Raw genomic sequence first — 25,932 nt, 5'->3', positions numbered from 1 at the left:
GAATGGTTTAATTTGCACTGAATAACAGGGGTTTTCAAGAATTGCTCCAGGGCAGAAAACATGTGGACTCCCATTCTTCTCCCTGACTTGCAAGATCTTGGGTCTCGTTCCCTTTTTAAATTTTATATGTTGATCAATGTGTTATACAGGCCTCTATATATTTTCAAGAACAAATACGAATTTTCCAGCAAAGTGCAGAGTAGCAGGATGGCCTGCCCCTTTAAGGGCCAGAGCCCTAGGCCAGCCAGCCTCGGTTGCTAATCAAATGCTTCTCAGAAGTGGGGTTGGGGAGCAGGTGTTCCCTATAAGGAGCTTCAGGAAAGGGTTGGGAGAAAGACTGCAGAAAGGGAGAATTGTTTGTGGTAGTTCTTGGGGAAGGGAGAAGTTAGGTGGGAAGCCTTGGGAGCCATGGCTGGGCAGAAAGCCCAGTTGGAAGTTTGTGTCTGTTTGAACAGCAAATGGATCTCGGTGGCAAGGGCTAAAGACTGATTGAGGATGCTGCTGCTAATTCCCCAGGCTGGTGAGTAAAGCTGCCAGTTTAAAACAAGACTGTTTGCCAAGTAGTGCTACCTCCCTGAGCTGACATTGAGTTTGTTACAGGAACAGAGCTTTGGTTGGGATTATAAGCAAACATTTTTTGTTTAGAAGGGAAAACATTAATGGATTCCTCATCACTTGGTCATGCACTCTGGGGACACAGCATTTACCTCAGGCTATGAGGGAAATGCTTTATGAGAGACTCATGTTGCAATATAGACAATGATGTGTAACTAACATTTGAAAAACTATTCTGCTGCACAGCAGACCCTGTTTGTTTTACTATAACTTGATTGGATAAAGTCAAATTTTGTTATAGCTCTACTATAAAGTGATGGGGGGGGGAGGGAGAACTTGGGCAGTTAGGTGTACTGTACTTTGGTTACCTTTTACTTTAATTACATTGAACAGAAAGCAAAGGCATAGATACACGTAAAGAGAAGAGTTTCTGAACATGCTGGAACACTACAGAATATTTGAGGCATGACTTTACTTAACTACATCTCAATAGCTACCAAGCCTTGACATTCACCTGGGGGTGTGACCACATTCACAAATTTCCTGTACATAGTAACAAAGTTACTACTCTGGCAGACTGATTTTTCTTGACTTGCAAACAGGTAGCCTCCCAAAGGGCATGTGGTCACTCTGATAGTAGAAGGATCCTTGGCTTGAAGTAATACACAGTTTAGAAGTGTATTTGTTCTTGCCTCTTGAAGAGAGGAAAAAGTGTTATTGCAACACCAGCAGCACAAGGTGAGGTGTCTGTGTGCTCTTTTCAAGCAATAAACAGACCAGGACCTTGGGTTTAATGTGCTTTCATTATTCCAGGAGGACCGCCTGTTGGTGTTAGCTGACCAAGAATCAGACCATAAGGCCATGTAACAATAGTCTTACTTCTGTTAAGTTTCTCTCATTAGGCTAGTGTTGTGTGCCAAAGCTCCCCCAGGGAAATTCAGATACTGGAAAAAGTGGAAGAGAGAGTTATATGTATGCATTACTTGGTGGCCTTTTGTAACTGGGAGGGGTGAGAACTTTCAAGATTAGTTGCTACCATAACTGTAGCATGGTGTAACTTTGCTTTTGTGCTAAAGGAATTTCATGGAGAGTGGCATTAGTTGCTTGTCAACTTGATTCTATGCAGTGTTGTTGCAGCTGCATTGGTCCCAGGATATTAGAGTAAGCTTGTTTCTCTCTCTCTCAAACAAAAGTTGCCCCGATAAAAGATATTACCTCACCCACCTTGTCTCTTAAATAGATGATTCGTCAGATTGTGGAACACTACCAATTCTCTCATTGAACCCTCTTCTCTTCAAACTCATTGAATGCAATGTTACTTCTAAAAGATTGTAAGTGTTCCTGCATATTGAGAATATTAAGCTGCTAATACAACTTACTAGAGACTGTGTTTCAGTGAATAGGACTAGACTGGATGGAATGTGACATGGGTTCTATTTCTCTGACTCGCTCTGTGGTCTTGGAAAAGTCACTTAACCTTTCCGGGCTTCCATTTTCCTAGCTATAAAATAGAAATAGTGATATTTCTCCTTCTTAGCAGTGTGATCTCTGAGAAATAGAGCTATGCGTTGTGTGCATATGCAGTGGTCAGTTTAGCATCAGACTTTGCTAGCCAGTTGTAGGGGAGCCCAATTCTCTTTGCATATGCACATGCAGCTGCTAGTGGCAATTTCACATCACTGGATCATTGAGCCATGAGAGAATTACCTAGAATCAAAGGAAGGAAAGTGAGGGGCAAGGCAACTGCCTGAAGCCCCAAATCTGCTTGCAAGTAAAATTGATATAACGCTGTCCTCGAGCCAAAAATCTTACCATGTTATTTATTTGTGCTTATAAAAAACCCCCCTACTAGTATTATTTAACACTGTAACACTGTAAATATAAATAAAATGTACAAAATACTATATACTACTACACAATTTTGGTGTCCATAACAATGATATTGTTTGCTCTTTGGCTTATTCTTGTGATGCCTATGTATTAGATGCCTCAATTAAATTGCCATGTGGCTGTGTGTATGTGTTTAGGCAGAACTCTGATCTTACAATTAGATACACCTGGGTGTCCTGCCTAGACCCAGCCCCATGCAGAATCTGGGTCATAGAAATGTGAGTGTAAGATTTATATGTATATTTAAATATAAAAACTAAAGTTAAAAGAATGTTAAGTTTGCAAAGTCAATCGCTCACAAGTTAAGAAATGCCAGAAGTGTTGCATGTGGCCTGCTTGTGAATGTGCTATATGGTTTTAAATTAGGTGATGGACCTGGGATGAATCAGGCTGTTGTCCATAAGACTCCTGCCTCATTTGGTGCAGAAGCTGGGAGGTGTGCTGTGAATGAGACCGGAGATTGCTGGAAGAGAAAAGATGGTCTCATGGCTAAGGCAGTTGAATGCTACTCTAGAGAACTAGATTCTATCCCTGCTTCAGCCACAGAGCTCTCTGTGGTGCCAGTCAAGTGGCTTAAACAAAACTTCCCCTAATTGTGTCCCCCATTTTCTGGGTGACTGACTGGAGACTCTCTAGGGCAGAGGTGGGCAAACTACGGCCCACGGGCCACATCCAGCCTGTGGGACCCGCCTGCCCGGCCCCTGAGCTCCTGGTGCAGGATGCTGTCCACTGGCCCCTCCCTGGCTGTTCCCACTCCACCGCAGCCACTCCTCCTCACTGTGTTGCCAGCCCAATGCTCTGGGCGGCGGGGCTATGAGTTCCTGGGGCAGTTCAGCTGCAGATCCCAGCCTGACCCAGTGCTCTGTGCTGCATGGTGGCATGGCTGGCTCCAGCCAGCCGCCGCGGCTGTAGCGCTGCCAGCCACTGGTGCTCCAGGCTGTGCGGTAAGGGGGCAGGGAGTGGTGGTGGGGGGTTGGATAGAGGGCAGAGGTGGGGGGGTTGGAGGGTGAGGAACAGGGGGGTTGAATGGGGTAGGGGGCCCGGGGGCAGTCTGGGGGTGGTCAGGGAGAAGGGGTGGTTGGATGGGGCAGGGGTCCCAGGGGAGCAGTCAGGAAGGGGGGGGGGTTAGGGGCAGGGGTTCTGGCGGTGGTCAGGGGACAGGGAGCGGGGGGGGGGTGGATCGGGCAAGGGTCCTGGCGGGGTGTTGGGGCAAGAAGCAGGGGTGGTAAATAGGGGGCGGGGGCCAGGCCATGCCTGGCTGTTTGGGAAGGCACAGCCTCCCCTAACCGGCCCTCCATACAATTTCTGAAACCTAATGCGGCCTTCAGGCCAAAAAATTTGCCCGCCCCTGCTCTGGGGTCTGATTTGCAGAAGTTCTGAGCACTCTCAGTTGCCACTGAAGTTAATGAAGCTGTGCTTTGAACATATAAAATGCTATATAATGCTACCTACTCTGAAAAAGCAGGTCCAAGTTTTCTGAAATTAGCAGATATTTATAATTTTAATCTCTCAGTTCTCCATCTGTGCAATGGGTCTAGCACAGTGGCTCTCAAACATTTGTACTGGTGACCCCTTTCACATAGCAAGTCTCTGAGTGTGACCACCCCTTACAAATTAAAAACACTTTTTTACATATTTAACACCATTCTAAATGCTGGAGGCAAAGTGGGCTTTGGAGTGGAGGTTGACAGCTCACAACCTCCCATGTAATAACCTGATCCCCAGTTTTAGAACCACTGGACTAGCACCCCCCTTGTTACTGGGGTTCTGTGAAAATAAATGCATGTGTTTGTGAAACTCATTACAGTGAGTACTATAGAAATGCCTATGAGGAAATTAATAATCCTGTCTTCAGAGTAGGGTTTGAATTGTGGGCAGTAAATAAGACCTATGGCCACACATGAGATAATGATAAAAATAAATATTAAATACCTGCTTACTGAGTGAAACTGTCCATCTTGTATAGTGATTGAGATGGGGTTCTGTGGGGAAAATAGTGTGTGATCATGTAATTAAATAATATTATAATGCATATACCCTAAAGGGTAATAATTAAGGTTACACAGCAACAACCTTTTACCCTGTCCCTGGTCCAGTCCTCTCTCTGCCCCACCCCAGGCAACTTGTACCAGTTCCATTCTTCTAGCCTACCCAGTCCCTATCTCCACTTCTCAGGCTTCTTATCCCAGGCCTAGCATCCATTCAGGTTAGTTGTCTGAGTTCCAGTCTTGCCCAAGCAGTCTTTCCTCTCCCCTCCCACAACCTTCCAATCATAGTTTCTCATCTCCCCCCGACACCCCGCCCGTTATGTTCCTAGTTTAAATTAAAAAGCATAAAATACTCTTTAAGATTGTAACTTGACAATACTTTGTCTTAGAATCCAAGTCATAACACACAAGAACCTAGAACCAGAGAGAGGCAAAGCAGGCTGCTCCCCAAGGCAGCGAAGCATAATGAAACTGTCTCTAGGCTGGCTCTCTGCAGACTGACTACACAAGATCCAGCTCACTTGCTTCATGCTCCTCTGCCTCCCACCCTTAGCCTGCCAGGAGGACCAGGAAACTCATAACTTCATGATAGCTTGTAATTAAAAAGTGTAAAATTACACCCCACATACCTCCAGTCTGATTGAGACAAGCTGTCTGATGAATCTACTCCTTTGTCTACATTTGAATCAGTCAGCTGCTTCCTCCATGCTGCCTGGGTACCAGCTGGAAGGCCACTGAGATCACAAGAGAGACAAATTCCCTGCTGTAGCTTCCACTACCTGCCCCCACCCCAAATCACTGCAGCTAGGAGCAGCCCTTAGCATCCATAGTCCTGGATTGGATGGAAGAGGCTCAGTTGCTGAAAGGGGACTGTGCATGTACAGTCTGGCTAATACTAAAAACTGAGATACTTGAATATGCTCTGTGAGGATGGAATCTTTGGAGATTTTAGCTGGTGAGCTCCAGTAAGTCTCTACTGAGCATGATGAACTGCAGTTTTTCAAAGGCTTATAACAGGGCCAGACTTGCAGCTTTTCATGATGATAGTAAAAGATGTATATTTCTGACAGAGACCACTCCTATGGCCAAATACTAAGTCCCGTCTCTGAAGCGTGGGGTCATGAGCATTTCAAAGAGAGATCTCAAGAAAGCAAAGAAAACAATTATCAAGGTAGCATAACAGAATCCTGAGCAGATGGACAGCAAAGGGGATGTGTTTAGCAGCTGGACATTCTTTAGGTAACGATAGGAAAACTACAAAGGGGCTGGATAAAAAGGAAACGAGCAGCCATATTACTAACTGTAATGGGTGAAGGTTGCCATATGCTCCAACAGCATCTGGAAATATCAGCAGCAGACCAGGAAGACCCATGTAAAATCCTAGAAGCACTCCAAAAGCATTTTCAACTCTCAAAAAATGTCATGGTGAAAGGTCTTTTCAAAAAGTGTAATCAAGAGTCTGGACAATAGATCAGTATATTAACAAAATGTGAAATGACTGACTCTAGATTTCCCAAGACTTGCATAAGATGAACTAATTTGTGATATTAGTAATAGAGATGAAGGAGCTCAAATGAGAGTGCTCAGAGAACCCATGCTAACCCTACCAAGGGTTACAGGCATTTACTAGCTTTGTAAACAAGTTCACATCCAAATGCAAAACACGAGTGGGCAAATGCTTTCACTGTGCTACTTGGCAAATCATCTGCATGAAAATTATAGAATCCTAGAAATACAGGGCTCACAGTCAACAAATCCAGCCCCTTGTACTGAGGCAGGACCAAGTAAACCTAGACCATCCCTGGTCCAACTGTTCTTAAAAACCTCCAATGACAGGGATTCCATAACCTCTCATGGTAGCCTGGTCCAGTGCTTTACTGTTAGAATTTTTTTTCTTAATATCTAACCTAAATCTCCCTTGTTTGTAGATTAAGCCCATTACTATTTCTCTACCTTCTGTTGACATAGAGAACAATTGATCACAGTCCTCTTTATAACAGTCTTCAAATATGTTTGGGGCTATCAGGTCCACCATCCATCTTTTTGCAAGACTAAAGATGCCCACTTTTAAACCTTTCCCCCATTGATCAGGTTTTCTAAAGCTTTTATAATTTTTGTTGCTCTTCTCTGAACACTCTCTCCAATTTGCCCCCATCTTTCCTAACGTGTGGTGCCCAGAATTGGACACAGTACTCCAGCTGAAGCCTTATCTGTGCAGAGTAGAGCAGGACAATTACCCCTCGCCCCCATGTCTTACAAGTGACACTGCTGTTCATACACCCAAGAACATTAGCCTTTTTTGCATCTGTATCCCATTGTAGACACGCACACGTTCAATTTGTGATCTGTTATAACCCCTGAATTTTTTTAAGCAGTACTACCACCTAGCCAGTCACTTCATTTGTAGCTGTGCATTTGATATTTCCTTTCTAAGTAAAGTACTTTGCACTTTATTGAATTTCATCTGGCTGATTTCAGACCAATTCTCCAATTTGTCAAAGTTGGTTTGAATTCCAATCTGTTCTCCAAAGTACTTGCAATCCCTCCCAGTTTGGTGTCATCCACTAATTTTAGAAGCATGCTCTCCATTCCTTATCTAAGTCAATAATGAAAATATTGCATAATACTGGATATAGGACTGACCCCTGTGGGACACCACTAGATTTGCCCTCCCAATTTGACAGCAAACTATTGATAACCAACTACTCTTTGCGTATGGTCTCTCAACAAGTTGTGCATCCACCTTATATTCTACTAGACCACACTTCCCTAGTTTACTTATGAGAACTTCATGTGACCCTGTGTCAAAAGTCTTACTAAAATCAAGATATATTATGGCCTCTACTTCCCCCAATTTAACAAGCATTAAATGCCTCACCCTTCTTGATGTCACGTGTTATTGGCTCTCCTTCCCATCTAAGCAGAGGACCTGCACTTTCCGTCATCTATCTTTTGCTCTTAATGTATGTATTGAACCTCTTAATTTTTTATGTCCTTTGCTGAGTGTAACTCATTTTGTCTTCGCCTTTCTGATTCCCCAGCCCCCAAGTGCTTGTGCTTGTACTTAGTGCTTTTTGTAGGATTCCTTTTTGATGTCATGAAAGAACTCCTGATACAGCCTCTTACTATTCTTTCTGGCTTTCCTTCACATCAGGATAGCTTGCAGTTGTGCCTCTAATACTGTCTCCTTGAGAAACTGCCAGCCCTCCTGAACCCCTTTTTCCTCTTAGATTTTTTTCCATGGTATCTGCCATTTCTGAGTTTGTTTTATTTAAAAAAAAAAAGAGAGAGAAAGAAAGCAGGATTTAAGTCCATTGTCCTTATTCTGCTGCTCACTACTTCCTTTCCTTAGATTTTTATGATTCTATCATTTTATGATCACTTTCACCCCAAGTTGCATTCCACCTTCAGTTTTCCTACCAATTCTCTGTTGGTCACTTCCTCCACTTTCTTGAACAAAAAGGTTTCTCTAATACATTCCTGGAATTTATTGAAAATGTTGTGCAAATATACAAGCACAAAGCAAGGGAAATAAACAAAATGCCAAGGAAACTCTGTGAGTACTGTAAAGAGAAGCATGAAAATGTCCTGCCTATGAAGTCATTATGCCAAAGCTTGTACATATGGAAAAGCAAAGGAAAAAACACATTGCCAAATTGCATATGCAACCAAGTAAAGCCAAAATAAAATTGTACAATGCTATGATCATAATGCCACTAGGACAATGTAAATTAAAAGTACGCTAGCTGAAGTTTCAGATGGTATAGAGAACACAAGCTGCTGTTTTCAGTTAAGTGAGTTCATGAGTTCAGATAGTAAATCTGTGACAAACAAGTCATACAACACACAAGTGAAACAGAACACCTCTAGAGAGCAGTTAATCCACGGTGGTTCCCTTTGGCAAAGTTACTAAAGGATTACTATGATGTTTTTGAAAGACTGGGATGTCTTCCAGGCATTTTACACCTGGGAAAATGTATAAAACACCTTAGCCAGTACATCCACCTATCTTGCAGAGCACCAATTTACATTAAGAGGAAACAAAAATAAAGGGAACAATAAAGAAAATGGAAGAAGACTGGATCATTGCTAAAGCTGCAGACTCCACAAGTTGGATAAGCAACAAGGGAGCCATTGAGAAGCTAGGCAAGCTGCACATCTGCATAGACCCAAGCACCTTAAACAAAGCAGTTGTAGGCATTTGGTAGTGAGCTTTCCAATTGAAGAAATTGGACCTTGCGTGGCAAAAGCTAAAATCTCCTCAGTTCTTGATGTCAGTGATGAATTTAGCATGGGCTACTGGACAAGGAAAGCAGCTACAACACCTCACTTTTGAAACAGCTGATAAGGTACAGGTAGTTCAGAGTTCTGTTCTGAGATCAAACCTCTGGGAGAATACCAATGCTGCCACTGCCGGCAAAACTTACTAATGGGACATGCTGGGATTAGTGTCCTAGCTGAAGACGTTCTGGTGTACAGACATACACCATGGCAGAAGCTGTGGCAAATCATGACCACAACCTCCTCTCTGTGCTAAAAGAGCCAAGGAAGTAAATCTAATCCCAGGAGCTACCACCTGACCTGAAAATGTAAAATCAACACAGCAGATGCCTGCACCAAAGATATTAAATTACTTCAGAGACTACTAGGATTTGTAAACAATCTGTCAAAATCTCTTGCAAGGCTCTCAGATGTATGTGACTCTCTTCTCCCCACCCCCCACTTCCCAGGCGATTGGTGAACAAAGGTCCAATGTAGACCTGGTTACCTCAACATAATGCAGCTATTATGCACCTCCCCTCCTGAAATACTATGGTGTAAACAAAGAGGCAATTGTACAATGTGCTAGTAAGACGGGGCTTGGGGTACCACTTCTGCAAAGGAACAGTTAGTAGCTTTTGTGTTAAGGTCTCTCTCACCAACTGAACAAAGATATGCCCCAGTTGAAAAGGAATGTCTTGCAGTAGTGTTTGCATGTGAAAAGTTCTACCAGTATGCTCAAAGATGAGAAATGATTCTAGTAGTAAATGACAACAGTACACCACTGGAACACTTTCAAGTAACAAACACTGCGAGTGGCTCCAAAACTTTCAGCCCAGGTTACTCCAGATGCAACAGTACAACTTGGATGCTACAGGAAAGGGACTGAGATGTACATAGGGGACAGCTTATGCAAAGCAACCTTGCAGCATGGAAATGCAACAACTTCGAAGATAAGATCCTCACTCTCTCTGAAAGAAATTATAGAACATACTGGAAGCCCTAAAAATCAAAAACGAAACCAGTTACGTGCCAGTTCCAAGGAAGGACCTAAAACAATTCGAGAACAAACTATGAAGACCAAAACTTATAAGGGCTCAAATCCATCAGGTGCCAAGAGAAGCCTCACCCACCCCTCAAGAATCCTGGAACTATTGAGATGAGCATACAAGATATGAATGAGTATGAATTGCCATAGTGAATGACCATGGATAGTCATTGGTCCAGGGAAAAAGAATGAGAAGGGTGCTGTAACTAGGATGCAAGAGATGTAAGTTCAGGTTTCTGTTCTGATGACTATTTGTACAAATTGGAATAGCTTCAAGAGGACAGTCTGAAAGAGCCCCATCAGAATATTCCTTAGCCTAGTAACCAGGACACTCTCCTGCGATGTGGAGAAGAGATTTGGACTTGGGTCTCTCACATCAGGCCAGAGGGGGGAACTGATGCATCTCCCACATCCCAGGTGAGTGCCCTAACCCCTGGGTTAAAGTTTATAAGGGAGCTGCTGCTGCCACAGTCCCAATCACTACTGCTACTTGCTGTTGCCATTTTGTGAATCCTTTGCTTGCTTTTGTTAGAGTCAAAATCAAAACACTTAGTTTCAACTTTGACCCAAAATTACATTTTTGGTAAATCAAAAAGTAAATTCAAATTGAACTATTTTGGTAAACTGCAGTGAATCAAAAAATTCATTTGCCCAGCTCAATACATTAACATGAATACTAAAATCTGCTTAATTTTTGCCAACTCCAAATAAATGTGAATAGAGATTGTTAAATAGTTTCGCAATAGGCAACACTACAGTATGATTGTCTAGGAGCATAGAGAACTCTACTCTCTGGAAGTGCTTGAGAGACCAGTGTATGTGGAGGAGGGAATAGTGCAATGTTCAGGCTTTATCTCTTAATGCTTGAACAGTGAACTGTTGCCAGATTTGCCTGTTACTTTGGGGTATGCTCCTTTATTTGGGTTACTCTTTGGCAGGTGATGGGGGGAGGTCTGTAATTCTATCAATGTACTGCTTGTGTCACTTGTGTCCTCATATGGAGCTCTACTTCTCCCTTCTGCAAGTCCCCTCCCAATGGAGCTATCCTGCAGGACCTAGGTTCCCTAGGGCTGGGTTTCTCCAGCCCCAGAACCGGATGCACATGCCCGCGCGCGCACACACGTATTAACAGAGCAAGTCTGAGTGGACTGTCAAGTTGACCCCTTTATATGTCTCTGGACTCACTGGGATGGATGAAGCAGCACTTTCTAGCAGGGCCGGCTCTAACTTTTTTGCCACCCCAAGCAAAAAAGAAGAGCGCTGCTCCCCTCCCACCCCCAGCACCCCACGCTACCCAATGCCCCCGCCCCTCCCAAGCACTGTGCCACCAAAACAAAAAAAAACCCCTCCAGCACTGCCCCGATGAACCAAACGAACCCGAGCGCTGCCCCACCTCAAGGTGCCGCCTCAAGCATGTGCTTGGTAGGCTAGTGCCTGGAGCCAGCCCTGCTTTCAAGCTGCCTCTCCTTATATGCTCCTGGGCTCCATGGACTGGGTCAAGCAGTATTTACAAGCTGTTACCCTTATGTGTCCCCGATTCAGCACATCCCTATCCCCACTCTCACATCACAATTGTATTGGCAGTAACCTACTTGATGAGCAAACCCCACAGTATATTTGGGTGCTGCAGGGATCTTTAGCTTAGGTAAAAGAAACGTTGCTGTAGAATAAATGAGGGAAGCTAAGAACACAAGTTATTTATTGAATAATAGTGATCACTACACAAGGAGGGCTAAACCAACATAACATACATAATTAAAGGTTAATACCTAAGGTAGAGAGGAAAACGGAGGGAGAGAGAAAGAAGGGGATCTCACCGCTCCCTGAAGCTTGAACTGGTCGGGGTTCCCAGGTGATGGTGGTAGTTCAGGGTCCTGAGGGCAGGAGACAGGCAGAGCCCCCAGCATGGTCAGTCAGGAGATGGAGTCCCAGTGGAACTGATATAGAGCTTGGGTCTATGCATCAGAACATGGACTGGAGGGTGTGTAGGGATTTTTGTAGAGAGAATACAGTGGTCCAAGGGAGAGCACTAGATTTGTTTATAGGTAAACTGATGACTCCAGGGTTTTCTTTAGGCTAGACAATAGCAGCTGATCACTCTTGGCTATGGGTGGTGGTTTCTTCCAGGGAGCTCACAATGCAACTAGGCTGCTTCAGTATTTTGGATATCAATCAAGGATTCATTACTAGAATTGTCTGATAACTGCTGAGCTGGGTTTGGGCAGGCGTACGTTGATTAACATCTGGAGCAGAGATTCCAATGATGCAGTGCTTCCCTGCTTTTTCTGGTCCCAGAGTTCAGTGCAGTTCTCTGCTCTCCATTCTGTATGTGAATTGAGATGTCTCCCTGTCCCACCTTTCATGCAGATGAGGCTAGGGGAGTTATCTCTGTTCTTCCTTCTGTATGCTAATGGAGATGTCTTAATCTTGTCAGGAAGGGTCTAGGTATGTCTCCCAACGCCCTTAACTGTTCTCTGCACACTTTTCCCTCTGATGGGTTTTGGTTTAAGCGGAGACTAGTGTGTGTACTTTAAATGTACAAATTTTAAAACTATTTCCCTGAATGTCACATGAGCAATAAGGGCCATTAAGGACTGCCTTTGTCTAAGACACATGTTCAGTTTTCATCTACAGAATTAGTTTGCAGAGGAATGTCTCACACAAAGGGGAAATAATTTTCTATCTGGAAGATGTAAGGTTTTTATGCCAGTATATTAGAGCTCTGCAGTGTGCCAAACTGCCTAATAGAATAATAACAATGTTACATTTATGCCACTTATTTAATCATGTACAAATCATAGTTCTACAAACTGTATCCATATCTGGGTTAGAGGGTGGTAGTTAGTTAATGCATAGCCCAACTGTAATGGGGAGAAGAGATTTGTCCAAGCCCTGTAAGATACTGCCTATACAGGTGGGAGAGAACCTTGGTTATAAGATCTCATTTTAAAGTAATTTAGGAAAGCAATAGCCACTGTCAGAGTATAAATAGAACTCTGTAATATGGTATACCGGGTTTTCAGTTTAGCAACCTTAATAAAGGAGTATTTCAATTGATTTAATGTGACTTTGGATACATGGTGGGGATGGGGCAATTCGTAAGTGTTGCCATGTGTCTTTCGGGTGTATGGTTCTGATGGCCATGTGTCACACTCCACAACAGTGCCTCCGTTACAGGGTGTTACTCCACACAATGATCTGAACAATTTTCAGTGTGCAAAGTTCCTGTCTCATTTAATTAACTATCTAGAAACCTTTTGTTTAAATAACAAAGATGAGATGAACTTAGTAGTAGAGCTAAACATATGGTTGACTTTTTTTTTTCTTCTCTCTTCCCCGCCCCCCATTGTTTGGTGGCAAAACAATATTTTATTTTATTTTTATTTTTTCATTTCAGCAACAAAATATTTCATTTGGGTTGAAATGAAAACATTTGAAATGTTAGTTTGAATTTATATTTAAAATAATGTCAACTTCTCATTTTGAATATGTAGTTTAGATTCAGCACTTTTTAAAAATTCTTCTTTTCAGATTTTGTTAACTTGAAACTACCCACCAAATTTGCAAATAGTCTTGGTTTGCTAAAAATGCACTTTTCTGTGAATTTACTACTAGTCAGAAATTACTTGCCCAACTCTTAGCCGTTTTGTCTTGGTTACTTACAATGTCGTTGCACTCTGAAATGTGACTGCAAAAATGATATTGAAGTTCCACTTCTGTGTCAGATTTCCAGGCTACATTTGGTTTGATTTTTAAATGTCTTTTTAATTGTCAGCACCACAAACTCAACCTGGGACCTGAAAGACAAGCTGGTTCTTTTGGGCTCATGCATTATCACCCCTAATAAAGATTGTAAAGATCGATTCTCTCCTGGATTACATTGATGCAAACCCACTGTCTTCAAATCATGCTTTGTCTTTGCAACCCTGCAGTCTTCGGTGGGATTGCACAAGTATAAATGACAGCAGATTTTGTCCCTACAGTTCAAAATAATTGCGAACAATATTCTGTTTCACAAATCCAGCTCATTCATCCATAACTGTTAGATCTGCAGCCCCAAACAAAAATATATGAATACTTATTTTATTAACAAAGCAAAGCAATATGTTGTGGGATACCACGGAAGGGGCAGATCTGTTGAATTTGACAGTCGCTTTTACATACTGTAGTTCACTCTTCAGAATAGAAGTGTACTTTAATGGAGATCATTGTACCTATTCTCCTATAGTATGTTTGGGGGATGGGGAAGAACATAATTAAAAAAAAAAACCCACTGAAAATGGTATGTAGAACCTTTTTCAAGTCCTAGCTGATGATTACTATCTGGTATCCTTACAGTCTTATCAGAGAGGCCAAGAACTTGCAATGGAGTGGAAAATGAGGCCTGGTCTACACTAGGCGTTTAAACCGGTTTTAGGAGCATAAAACCTATTTAACGCCACACCCGTCCACACTAGGAGGCACCTTATATCGATTTTAATGGCTCTTTAAATCAGTTTCTGTACTCCTCCCCAACGAGAGGAGTAGCGCTAATATCGGGATTAACATATCAGAATAGGGTTAGTGTGGCCGCAAATCGACGGTATTGGCCTCCGGGCGGTATCCTACAGTGCACCACCGTGACCGCTCTGAACAGCATTCTGAACTCTGATGCACTGGCCAGGTAGACAGGAAAAGCCCCGCGAACTTTTGAAATTCATTTCCTGCTTCCCCAGCGTGGAGAGCTCATCAGCACAGGTGACCATGCACAGCTCATCTGCACAGGTAACAATGCAGTCTCCTGAGAATCGAAAAAGAGCCCCAGCATGGACTGCATGGGAGATACTGGATCTGATCGCTATATGGGGAGAGGATTCAGTGCTAACAGAACTGCGTTCCAAAAGACGAAATGAAAAAGTATTTGAAAGAATTTCTAAGGCTATGACGGATAAAGGCCACAGCAGGGACTCACTGCAGTGCAGAGTGAAAGTTAAGGAGCTCAGACAAGCCTACCAGAAAACCAAAGAAGCAAACGGAAGGTCCGGGGCAGGTCGAAAAACATGCCGCTTCTATGCTGAGCTGCATGCAATTTTAGGGGGCTGCGCCACAAGTACCCCACCCCTGACCATGGATTCCGAGGTGGGGGTTGTACCATGTCTGAGGATTATGCGGATGGGGAAGATGAAGATGAAGAAGAGGAGGACGACCTAGCAGAGAGCACACAGCACTCCATGAGCCCCAGCAGCCAGGAGCTTTTTCTCACCCTGACAGAATTACCCTCCCAAGCAACTATCCCAGACAATGACGCCATGGAAGGGACCTCTGGTGAGTGTACCTTTGCAAATAGCAAACATTGTTTTTTAAGCAAGCTTTTTTTTATGATTGATTTGCCCTGAGGACTTGGGATGCATTCACAGACAGTATAGTTACTTAGAAAAGTTTGTTAACATGTCTGGGGATTGAGCGGAAATCCTCCAGGGACATCTCGATGAAGCGCTCCTGGAGGTACTCCAGAAGCCTTTGCAGAAGGTTTCTGGGCAAGGCAGCCTTGTTCCACCCACCATGGTAGGACACTTTACCACGCCATGCATGTAGCAAGTAATCAGGTATCATTGCATGGCAAAGCATAGCTGCGTATGGTCCCGGTGATTGCTGGCATTCAAGAAGCATCCGTTCTTTATCTCGCTGTGTTATCCTCAGCAAAGTGATATCGTTCAGGGTAACCTGGTTAAAAATCAGGAATTTAAGTAAGGGGGATGGCCATTTTCCTACTGGGTTCGTGGACTGCAGCAGCTTAAAAAAAAAACCTTTCCTGCACGTAGCCAAGCAGGGGGAGGGGAGGAGTGAAATGCCGATGATCTTTTTCGTGTTTTGTCAGCGGGGATCTTCCCCAAGCTACCAGCCACGCAGTGGGTGGTGGGGCGGGAAGGGTGTTGATTAGCAGGGAGCTAGCATGGTATTAGCCATGCGTTGAGGGGAGGGGTAAATCACTACAGAAGCCGAAAGACAGTGGCTTACCATGGCCGCATGCAAGCTGAATTCTGATGCCCGGACCTGTGTCTGTGAGATTTGCAACTCCAGAGCTGCAGGCACTCAGTATTAAGATGAAAAATGCGACCTTGTAGGGAAATCACATGTGCTATGTAAGGTGAATAGTGCTGTTCACTGTGAAAGAGTATAACTATTGTTCTGTAAAATGTATCTTTTTAAATATTTCTCTCCCTCATGCAGCTGCAAATTTTTCAAGCCCTCCTCCATCCCAAAGGCTAGCACAGATAAAGCGGAGGAAAAAGAAGACGCGAGATGAAATGTTCTCGGATATTATGGAAGTTACACGCAAGGAAAGAGCTCATCTGAATGAGTGGAAGGACGTGGTATCAAATTACAGGAAAGATGCCAGTGAATGTGAGGACAGGAGGAACACCCGAGATGAGAGGTGGCGGCAGGAAGACCGGCAGGAAAATCAGCGGTGGCGGGATGCAACTCTGGGGCTGCTGTGTGATCAAACTGACATGCTCCGGCGTCTGGTGGAATAGCAGCAGGATCACAGAGTGCCGCTGCAGCCCCTGTATAACCACTCTCAACCCTCACCATGTTCCACATCCTCCTCACCCAGACGTGTAAGAACGCGTGGGGGGAGGCTCCGTGCACCCGCCCACTCCACCCCCGTGGACAGCCCAACCAGAAGGCTGTCATTACTGTGAAATTTTTTTAATGGCCTTCTCCATCCCTCCTATCCTCCTCCCAAACCATACCCTTACTTCTCTCCCTCTTTTTATAATGAATTAATAAAGAATTCATGATTTTTATACTAGAGTGACTTTATTTGCATAAGTAAGCTGTACTCGAAGGGGGAGGGTGAGTTGCTTACAGGAAATGAGTCAATCAAGGGGGGTGGGTGTTCATCAACAAACACAGCAGTCACACTGTACCCTGGCCATTGATGAAGCTCGTTTTCAAAGCTTCTCTGATGTGCACTGCTTCCTGGTGTGCTCTTCTAATCTCCCTGGTGTCTGGCTGCGCGTAATCAGCGGCCAGGTGATTTGCCTCAGCCTCCCACCCCGCCATAAAGGTCTCCCCCTTATTCTCACAGAGATTGTGGAGAATACAGCAAGCAGCAATAACATAGGGGACATTGGTTTGGCTGAAGTCTGAGCGAGTCAGTAATGTGCGCCAGCGCGCCTTTAAACGGCCAAATGCACATTCCACCACCATTCTGCACTTGCTCAGCCTGTAATTGAAAAGATCCTGACCACTGTCCAGGCTGCCTGTGTATGGCTTCATGAGCCATGGCATCAAGGGGTAGGCTGGGTCCCCCAGGATAACGACAGGCATTTCAACATCTCCAACTGTTATTTTCTGGTCTGGGAAGTAATTCCCTTGCTGCAGCCGTTTAAACAGAGTAGTGCTTCTGAATACACGAGCGTCATGAACCCTCCCTGGCCATCCCACGTGGATGTTTGTGAAACGTCCCTTGTGATCCACCAGTGCTTGCAGCACCATTGAAAAGTACCCCTTCCGGTTTACATACTGGGTGCCCTGGCGCTTCAGTGCCAAGATAGGGATATGGGTTCCATCTATTGCCCCCCCACAGTTAGGGAATCCCAGTGCAGCAAAGCCATCCACTATGGCCTGCACGTTTCCCAGAGTCACAACCTTTCGTAGCAGCAGCTTAGTGATTGCTTTGGCTACTTGCATTACAGCAGCCCCCACAGTAGATTTTCCAACTCCAAATTGATTCCCGACTGACCGGTAGCTGTCTGGCGTTGCAAGCTTCCACAGGGCTATTGCCACTCGCTTCTCTACTGTGAGGGCTGCTCTCATCTTGGTATTATGGCGTTTCAGGGCAGGGGCAAGCAAGTCACAAAGTTCCATGAAAGTGCCCTTACGCATGCGAAAGTTTCGCAGCCACTGGGAATCGTCCCACACCTGCAACACAATGCGGTCCCACCAGTCAGTGCTTGTTTCCCGGGCCCAAAATCGGCGTTCAATGGATAGAATCTGCCCCATTACCATCAGGATCTCCAAAGCGCAGGGGGCCGCGGTTTGAGAGAATTCTGTGTCTACGTCCTCATCACTGTCATCGCCGCGCTGCCGTATCCGCCTCCTCCTCGCCTTGGTTTGAAGGTCTTGGTTCACCATATACTGCACGAGAGTGCGCGAGGTGTTTAAAACATGCACGATTGCGGTATTGAGCTGAGCAGGGTCCATGCTTGCTGTGTTATGGCGTCGGCACAGTTCACAAAGCAAAAAAGGCGCGAAACGGTTGTCTGCTGCTTTCAGGGAGGGAGGGGTGAGGCTGTACCCAGAACCACCCGCGACAATGATTTTTTGCCCCATCAGGCACTGGGATCTCAACCCGGAAATTCCAAGGGGCGGGGGAGGCTGCGGGAACTATGGGATAGCTACGGAATAGCTACCCACAGTGCAACACTCCAGAAATCGACGCTAGCCTCGGACCGTGGACGCACACCACTGATTTAATGTGTTTAGTGTGGCCGCGCGCACTTGATTTTATACAATCTGTTTTGCTAAACCGGTTTATGTAAAATCGGAATAATCCCATAGTGTAGACGTACCCTGAGCTCCTCTCCTTGTAAAAGTGCCTTCTTCAGAACACAATGGAGGCACTGCAGTGAGGCCCTGGCGGTGCGGGGGGGGGGATGCGGTTCCACTACCATTAGGCCTATTCTGTAATTTTATAGCCATGGATGGGGGAAAAAGTTTCTCAGCGAACAATCTGGTATGTGCCATTAATTTCTTAAAGCGTAACAATATTTTTCTACCTGTTAATGATTCTTTCCTATACTAACGTGTTAACACCCTATGGCTACTTAGAATCTCCAAGGTTTATTTAAGTTATTCAAATATTCCTTGCTATGTCCCCTTTCCATTCTCTTCCTAGCTGCAGCTTTCAGTTGACTTTTACCCCCAGTAGCCAAATTAATTTTGCTATCTCATTTTATTAAAAATGCTAAATTGGGAGCTATTGAATGCCCCTAGGGTGACCAGACAGCAAGTGTGAAAAATTGGGACAGGGTGGGGGGTAATAGGAGCCTATATAAGAAAAAGACCCCAAAATTGGGATTGTCCCTATAAAATCGGGACACCTGGTCACCTAAATGCCCCTGAGTTAGCTGTTCCTTAAGAGGAAAGGGAAGCATAAAGCAGTCCAGCTGCAAATTAAGTGCTCTTGAAAGCACCAGCCCTATTAAAAGAAGATAAAACTGACACTTGCCCTTGGATGCAGATAACAGAGCCTGATGAGTATTTCCAATCTTGTTATAAAAGTGAACCACCCACAATTTCAATCACTTTTTAAAGGAAAATTGAAGTTGGGCAAGTCACAATGTTGCTGATGTTCATTAAGTGTATTGTGACAGCACTATGAAGCTCTTATTCCGTGATCCTGGTCGCCTGACCTTGTGCTCTACACATATGTAAAAAGAAGGTATCTGCTCCAAAGATCTTATAATCTACGTATATGATGAAAGACAACAGAAGGATACAAGAAATATACTGGTAGGAAAGTAGAGGTAAGTGTGAGACCATCACTTATTATGCATGATTTAGTTCAATTTGTAGACTAAGTATGAAAGTGCTTGAGGGAGAAGTGGGTGATCAAGGATGGTTTGAGTCCATTTCACTCTGCCAACCATCCTGTGATAACAGGAAAGATAAATAGCAGAGGGCTTTGGAGTTTGTTTTGAGGTGCAGGTAGGAGAGCCACTGATGAGAGACTTAAAGATGAGGGGGAGTCTCAGTGAGCAACAAGCCAGAAGATGAATTTAGCAGTAGAATTTTTAATGGACGTGAGGAGCGGGTGAGCTTGGATGCATCAAGGCCATAGAGAAAGATACTGTAGTAGTCAAGGCAAGAGATGATCAGGGATTGGACAAGGGTGTGTGTGTGTGGTATGTTTGTTTTTTTGTTTTGTTTAGCAGAGAATGAAAGTTAGATTGTGTTCAGGAGGAAGCAGCAACAGTCTGGATGCCTGGGTCAAAATAGATGGTCAAGTCGAAGGTGAAACCAATATTAGGACTTGAATGATAGAGAAGACTGTGGTGCTCTCCACTGTGATAGAGACAGAGAGGGGAAATCTTTAGAGGAAAGATCATGAACGCCATTTTAAGTTTCATTTCTAATTTTTTATTTAGTGAAGCGGGGAGGGAAGGAACATAACTAGTCTAATTTTCTCTCTTAATAAGAATGCTATTGTAACTTTTTAAAGGCCTCCCTGAGACTCTTCTGAAGGACTAATAACCTAAATCTTGGGTGGTTTAAGGCATGAGGCCAAAGGTTACTGTTAATATCCCTGCAAAACATGCCCTGGAGAATCTTAACGTTAGGTATAGCCCTGGACTAAATACTATAGAGTTTGTGTTTCTCCATATGAAGACTACTATCCGCTTATTAGTGGGCAGCAGAATGTTCCATTACTCACAATGCTGTTTACCCTTCTCATGTGTTGGGAAGGAGGGGATTGTCTTGCTTTGACACTGTACATTGAATCTTGACAAAATATGATGCTAGGTCACAAAAAATTGCAAGAACGACACTTCTGCAGTGTATATTGAGTCCACTTATTTGTCTCAATGCTGCTGGGTTTGTAGATTTACTTTGTCAGTTTAATTATCACTTGTAAATGTTTTTTAGCAGTATTCATTTTTTATTCAAAATGATTTGTTTAATTGAGGGAAATGAGGTATTGGACCTGGGTGTTCGTTTGTGCTGCAGGGAAGAGGCAAACTACAACTTCAACCAGCAGCTCAATCAGCCGTTGGAAAGCGAGTCAGGGAGATCCTTGTAGAAAGTGACAAACTGTGTGTTTCCATTCTTTTTAACCTTGTTACCTCAGGGAGACCCAGACAGATGGAAAAGAAATAACCTGGTATCCATTCAAGGTGGTGTAACAGGTGTGAACATAACCATTACGTAAGCAGCTACTTCAGTGGTTAAATATTTGATATGATTGATCCAATATTCTAGAGATGAACTGGCAACCATATGGTTCTAGTGGCTAATTGATTGTGTAATTATGGGAATACTGCTGCTTTTTCCTAGCTGAGGCTGCTCATAACGCAATCTGGAGGACTTGTGCAGCAGAACTATCATTCCACCCTCTCCTATTTTAGTCTAAGAGAACAGATTCAGATTGGTTCGAGAACAGAGTGTCTCTAATATTCAACATCACCACAAAGAAATATTCTGAGGCTTTGTAGGGCTGGGTAGAAAGGACAGCATAGCATTATTGTCAGAGAGCATGAAGTGGGTGGTCTTACCCCCCCACACTCCCATCAGAAGCAGATGTCTGGATAAAACCTCTTCGGTATCAGTGATTTAAGGCAATACACAAAGTCTCTGGGAGTGATGGTTTAGAGAGGTTATTTCCATGGGTTAGACTGCAAAATCCTTGAAAGCAACAATTGTATTTTTCCTCTGTACTGTACCATACCATGCGCACACATACCATACTAGCTGTGTAGGTACGGAGCAGTGAAGAGACGTTGTTTTGGTTCTCTGTGTACTTCATCTTTAAATAAAAGGATTCTTCTTCTGTGTCTGAGGCAATTCAAGATGGAAGAATTTATAGAATATGGCACTTAAGCTATGCTTTCTCCCCCATTTCTGTTGGCTATTTGTGTATGGAAAACATAATAGTTGGTAGCTAATAATACTAGATAATTCCTTGAAAAGTGTGTTTAAACAAAGATTTCCCCTGAGAAAGGGTTAGCATTGGAATTCTTGAGGTAAGTAAGTTGTGATTTACTGAAATTGAATTTTCCTTGTAATTGTAAGCAATTTATTAAAAGGGTCTAGCCCTTGGTTACTACTGATCTCACAGAGTACACTGCAGTGTAAGCCTGGGCTCGGGCTCAGGCTCTGGCTCAGTTCCTGACTCCCCATCTGCATGCATACAGATCTCTTGGACTCTGGTTTGGACCCAGGGTCATAAGAAACCATTAGGGAGAAGGGTCTGAGCCAGAGTCCAGCTGGGACCCAGGGTTCAAGCCTTATTGTTGTCCACTGGGGACATAACAGGGAGTTTCGAGAGGGAGTTCTCCAAGTGAAGGAGGAGCAAATACAGGACCCTTGGGGTAAGTGGCTGTCTGTAGTGTGTGGGGTTTTTTTGGGGGGGGGGTTACTTGCTGTGTGCTGTGGCTGGCTGTTGGAAGCTGTGAGCTTCTAAACAAGGTTTGAAATCTAGAAGCCTCTGTTCACTGGCTGAGCATAAGTCATGGGGTGGGGCTATCAGGAAGGCCAGGGCTTTATAAAGCAGTGAGCAAGCGACCAGGGGCCGCTAACAGGGAGTTTCAAGAAGGGAAGTGGGAAAGGGGTGAGGTACACTTGCCATTCTTTAAAACCTTTAAACTATAATAAAAATGTCTTGATTTTTTTTTTAAACAAAAACCCTCATTAACCTAGGTAGCTGTAGGAGAGAATGCAGGCAGAAGCCCAGCAGCAGAGTGGGGGCTATCCTGTTTGTTGCACTCAGTGTAGCATGTATGACAGCATGTATGATTACCTGCCCTGTGGGCAGGTGGCGTATGTGTGCATTCAGTGCAAGGAGTTCCTCAGAGACTGCGTACGGGCTTTGGAGGTGAGGGTGGCGGAACTGGAGGAGCTAAGGGAGGCAGAGACGCATGTTGATGAGACTTTCCAGGACACTGTAGATTTCTCCCACCTCCGGTCAGACAGCCCCTGCGCTGTTAAGAAGGATGAAAGGCTCAGGGAAGGAGAGCAGTTAACGGGAGCGGAGGAAAACCTTCCCATAGTTGGGACCCTCCTTCCAGATGACTAGGGGGTGGGGAGGGTTATCCTCTCTCACTGAGGTCACCTCTCTGGGGGAGGGAACTCCAGTCATTAGGAAAAGGCAGGTGTTTGTAACGGGAGATTCGATCATTAGAAACCTGGATAGCTGGGTTTGTGATAGCCAGGAGAACTGTATGGTGACTTGCCTGCCTGGTGCAAATGCTGCAGATCTCTCGAGGCATCTAGATAGACTTATGTGTAGTGCTGGGAAGGAGCTGGTGATCGTGGTACATGTAGGTACCAATGACTTAGGGAAGGGTAGGAGAGATGTCCTAAAGGCCAAATTTAGGCTGCTAGGAAAGAGACTGAAATCCAGGACCTCTATGATAACATTCTCAGAAAGGCTTCCAGTTCATGCGCAAGGTCAGGTAGGCAGGCAGAGCTTCAGAGTCTCAATGCGTGGGTGAGACGATGGTGTAGAGAGGAGGGGTTTAGATTTATTAGGAACTGGGGGAACTTTTGGGATAGGGGGAGCTTGTACAGGAACGATGGGCTCCACCTAAACCAAAGTGTATCCAGACTCTTAACATTAAAAAGGTTGCAGAGCAGTTTTTAAACTAAGAGATGGGGTGGGGGGGAAGCCTATTGCTGCAGAGGAGCACGTGGATTGGACAGAGACTTCTCTTAGAGGAGAGTCTAGTGATAGAGATTCTCCAGGTTTTAGTCAAGAGGAGAGGATGAAAGAGGATAAAGTATGGGCCAGATCAGATGAGAAACATTCACATAAAAAAGAATCTGACACATCAGAAAAGGGCAGACAAATAAACAGGGACAAGTTTTTAAAGTGCTCGTACACAAATGCTAGAAGTCTAAATATGGATGAACTAGAGTGCCTCGTGTTAGAGGAGGATATTGATATAACAGGCATCACAAAAACCTTATGGAGGGAGGACAATCAATGGGACACAATCATTCCAGGGCACAAAATTATATATCAGAAGGACAGAAACAGGTTGAGCGGGGGAGGTGGCACTGTATGTGAAAGAAAATGTAGAATCAACTGAAGTAAAAATCTTAAATGAATCCACATGTTCCATAGAATCTCTATGGATAGTAATTCCATGCTCTAATAAGAATATAACAGTAGGGATCTATTATCAACCACCTGACCAGGACAGTGATAGTGTTGATGAAATGCCAAGGGAAATTAGAGAGGCTATCAAAATAAAGAACTCGGTAATAGTGGGGTATTTCAATTATCCCCATATTGACAGGATACATGTCACCTCCGGACAAAATGCAGAGACAAAATTTCTCGATACTTTAAATGACTGTTTCTTGGAGCGGCTGGTACAAGAATCCACAAGGGGAGAGGTAATTCTTGATTCAGGCCTGAGTGGAGCGCAGGATCTGGTCCAAGAGGTTACTATAACAGGACCGTTTGGAAATAGTGACCATAATATAATAACATTCTTGAGGTGGAAAGAACACCTCAACAGACCAACACTGCAGCATTTAATTTCGGAAAGGGGAACTATGCAAAAATGAGGAGGTTAGTTAAACAGAAATTAAAAGCTACAGTGAGTAGAGTGAAATCCCTGCAAGCTGCATGGACACTTTTCAAAGACTCCATAATGGAGGCCCAACATAAACACTGCCAAATTAAGTGTAAAAATGTAAGAAGAAAAAGCCAAAAAGGAGTTTGAAGAACAGCTAGCCAAAAACTCAAAAGGTAATAACAAAATGTTTAAGTACATCAGAACTAGAAAGCCTGCTAAACAACCAGTGGGGCCCCTGGACGATCGAACTACAAAAGGAGCACCTAAAGACGCTAAAGTCATTGTGGAGAAACTAAATGAATTCTTTGCTTCAGTCTTCATGGCTGAGGATGTTAGGGAGATTCCCAAACCTGAGCCATCCTTGGTAGGTGACAAATCTGAGGAATTGTCACAGATTGAAGTCTCATTAGAGGAGGTTTTGGAATTAATTGATAAACTTAACAGTAACAAGTCACCGGGACCAGATGGCATTCAGCCAAGAGTTTTGAAAGAACTCAAATATGAAATTGCGGAACTATTAACTATGGTTTGTCCTTTAAATCAGCTTCTGTACCCAGTGACTGGAAGATAGCTAATGTAACACCAATATTTTAAAAAGGCTCTAGAGGTAATCCCAGCATTTACAGACCGGTAAGTGTAATGTCAGTACCGGGCAAGTTAGCTGAAACAATAGTAAAGAATAAAATTATCAGACAAATGGAAGAACATAAATTGTTGGGCAAAAGTCAACATGGTTTCTGTAAAGGGAAATCATGTCTTTGAAGGGGTCAACAAACATGTGGACAAGGGGGATCCAGTGGACATAGTGTACTTGGATTTCCAGAAAGCCTTTGACAAGGTCCCTCACCAAAGGCTCTTACGTAAATTAAGTTGTCATGGGATAAGAGGGAAGATCCTTTCATAGATTGAGAACTGGTTAAAAGACAGGGAACAAAGGGTAGGAATAAATGGTAAATGTTCTGAATGGAGAGGGGTAACTAGTGGTGTTTCCCAAGGGTCAGTCCTAGGACCAATCCTGTTCAACTTATTCATAAATGATCTGGAGAAAGGGGTAAACAGTGACATGGCAAAGTTCACAGACGATAGTAAACTGCTCAAGATAGTTGAGACCAAAGCAGACTGTGAAGAACTTTTAAAGATCTCACAAAACGAAGTGATTGGGCAACAAAATGGCAAATGAAATTTCATTTGGATAAATGTAAAGTAATGCACATTGGGGAAAAAATAACCCCAACTATACATACAATATGATGGGGGGCTAATTTAGCTACAACTAATCATGAGAGAGCTTTTGGAGTCATCATGGATAGTTCTCTGCAGACATCACGCAGTGCTCAGTGGCTGTCAAAAAAGCAAACAGGATGTTAGGAATCCTTAAAGAGAGAGAGAATAAGATGTATATTATTGCCCTTCTATAAATCCATGATATGCTCACATCTTGAATATTGCGTATAGATAAGTCTCCTTATCTCAAAAGATAAGGTCTCCTTATCTCGAAAAAGATATACTGGCATTAGAAAAGGTTCAGAGAAGGGCAACTAAAATGATTAGGGGTTTGGAATGGGTCCCATCTAAGGAGAGCTTAAAGAGGCTAGGACTTTTCAGCTTGTAAAAGAGGAGATTAAGGGGGGATATGATAGAGGTGTATATAAAGTCAGAGTGGTGTGGAGAAAGTGAATAAGGAAAAGTTATTTACTTGTTCCCATAATATAAGAACTAGGGGCCACCAAATGAAATGGATGGGCATCAGGTTTAAAACAAATAAAAGGAAGTTCTTCTTCACACAGTGCACAGTCAACCTGTGGAACTCCTTGCCTGAAGAGGTTGTGAAGGCTAGAACTATAACAAGGCTTAACCTCCATGAATTTATCAAGTTCTCTTTTAAGTCCATTAATGGCTC

At 43.7% G+C, this 25,932-nt stretch overlaps 1 protein-coding gene across 2 annotated transcripts in view; it reads left to right on the top strand.

The window, feature by feature from the left end:
• Positions 1–353: 353 nt before the first annotated feature.
• The window catches only part of AKAP6 (A-kinase anchoring protein 6), a 397,464-nt gene continuing 371,885 nt past the window's right edge, over positions 354–25,932 (top strand). For both annotated transcript variants that reach the window (XM_039538039.1, XM_039538036.1), the window contains exon 1: positions 354–520. The gene's annotated coding sequence lies outside the window, so the exon portion shown is untranslated. The remainder of the gene's footprint in view (positions 521–25,932) is intronic.

Source organism: Mauremys reevesii, linkage group 4 (genome assembly GCF_016161935.1).
Source record: "Mauremys reevesii isolate NIE-2019 linkage group 4, ASM1616193v1, whole genome shotgun sequence".
NCBI lineage: Eukaryota > Metazoa > Chordata > Testudines > Geoemydidae > Mauremys > Mauremys reevesii.
Note: the sequence above shows the minus strand (reverse complement) of the source record. Positions and strands in the feature narration are given on the sequence as shown.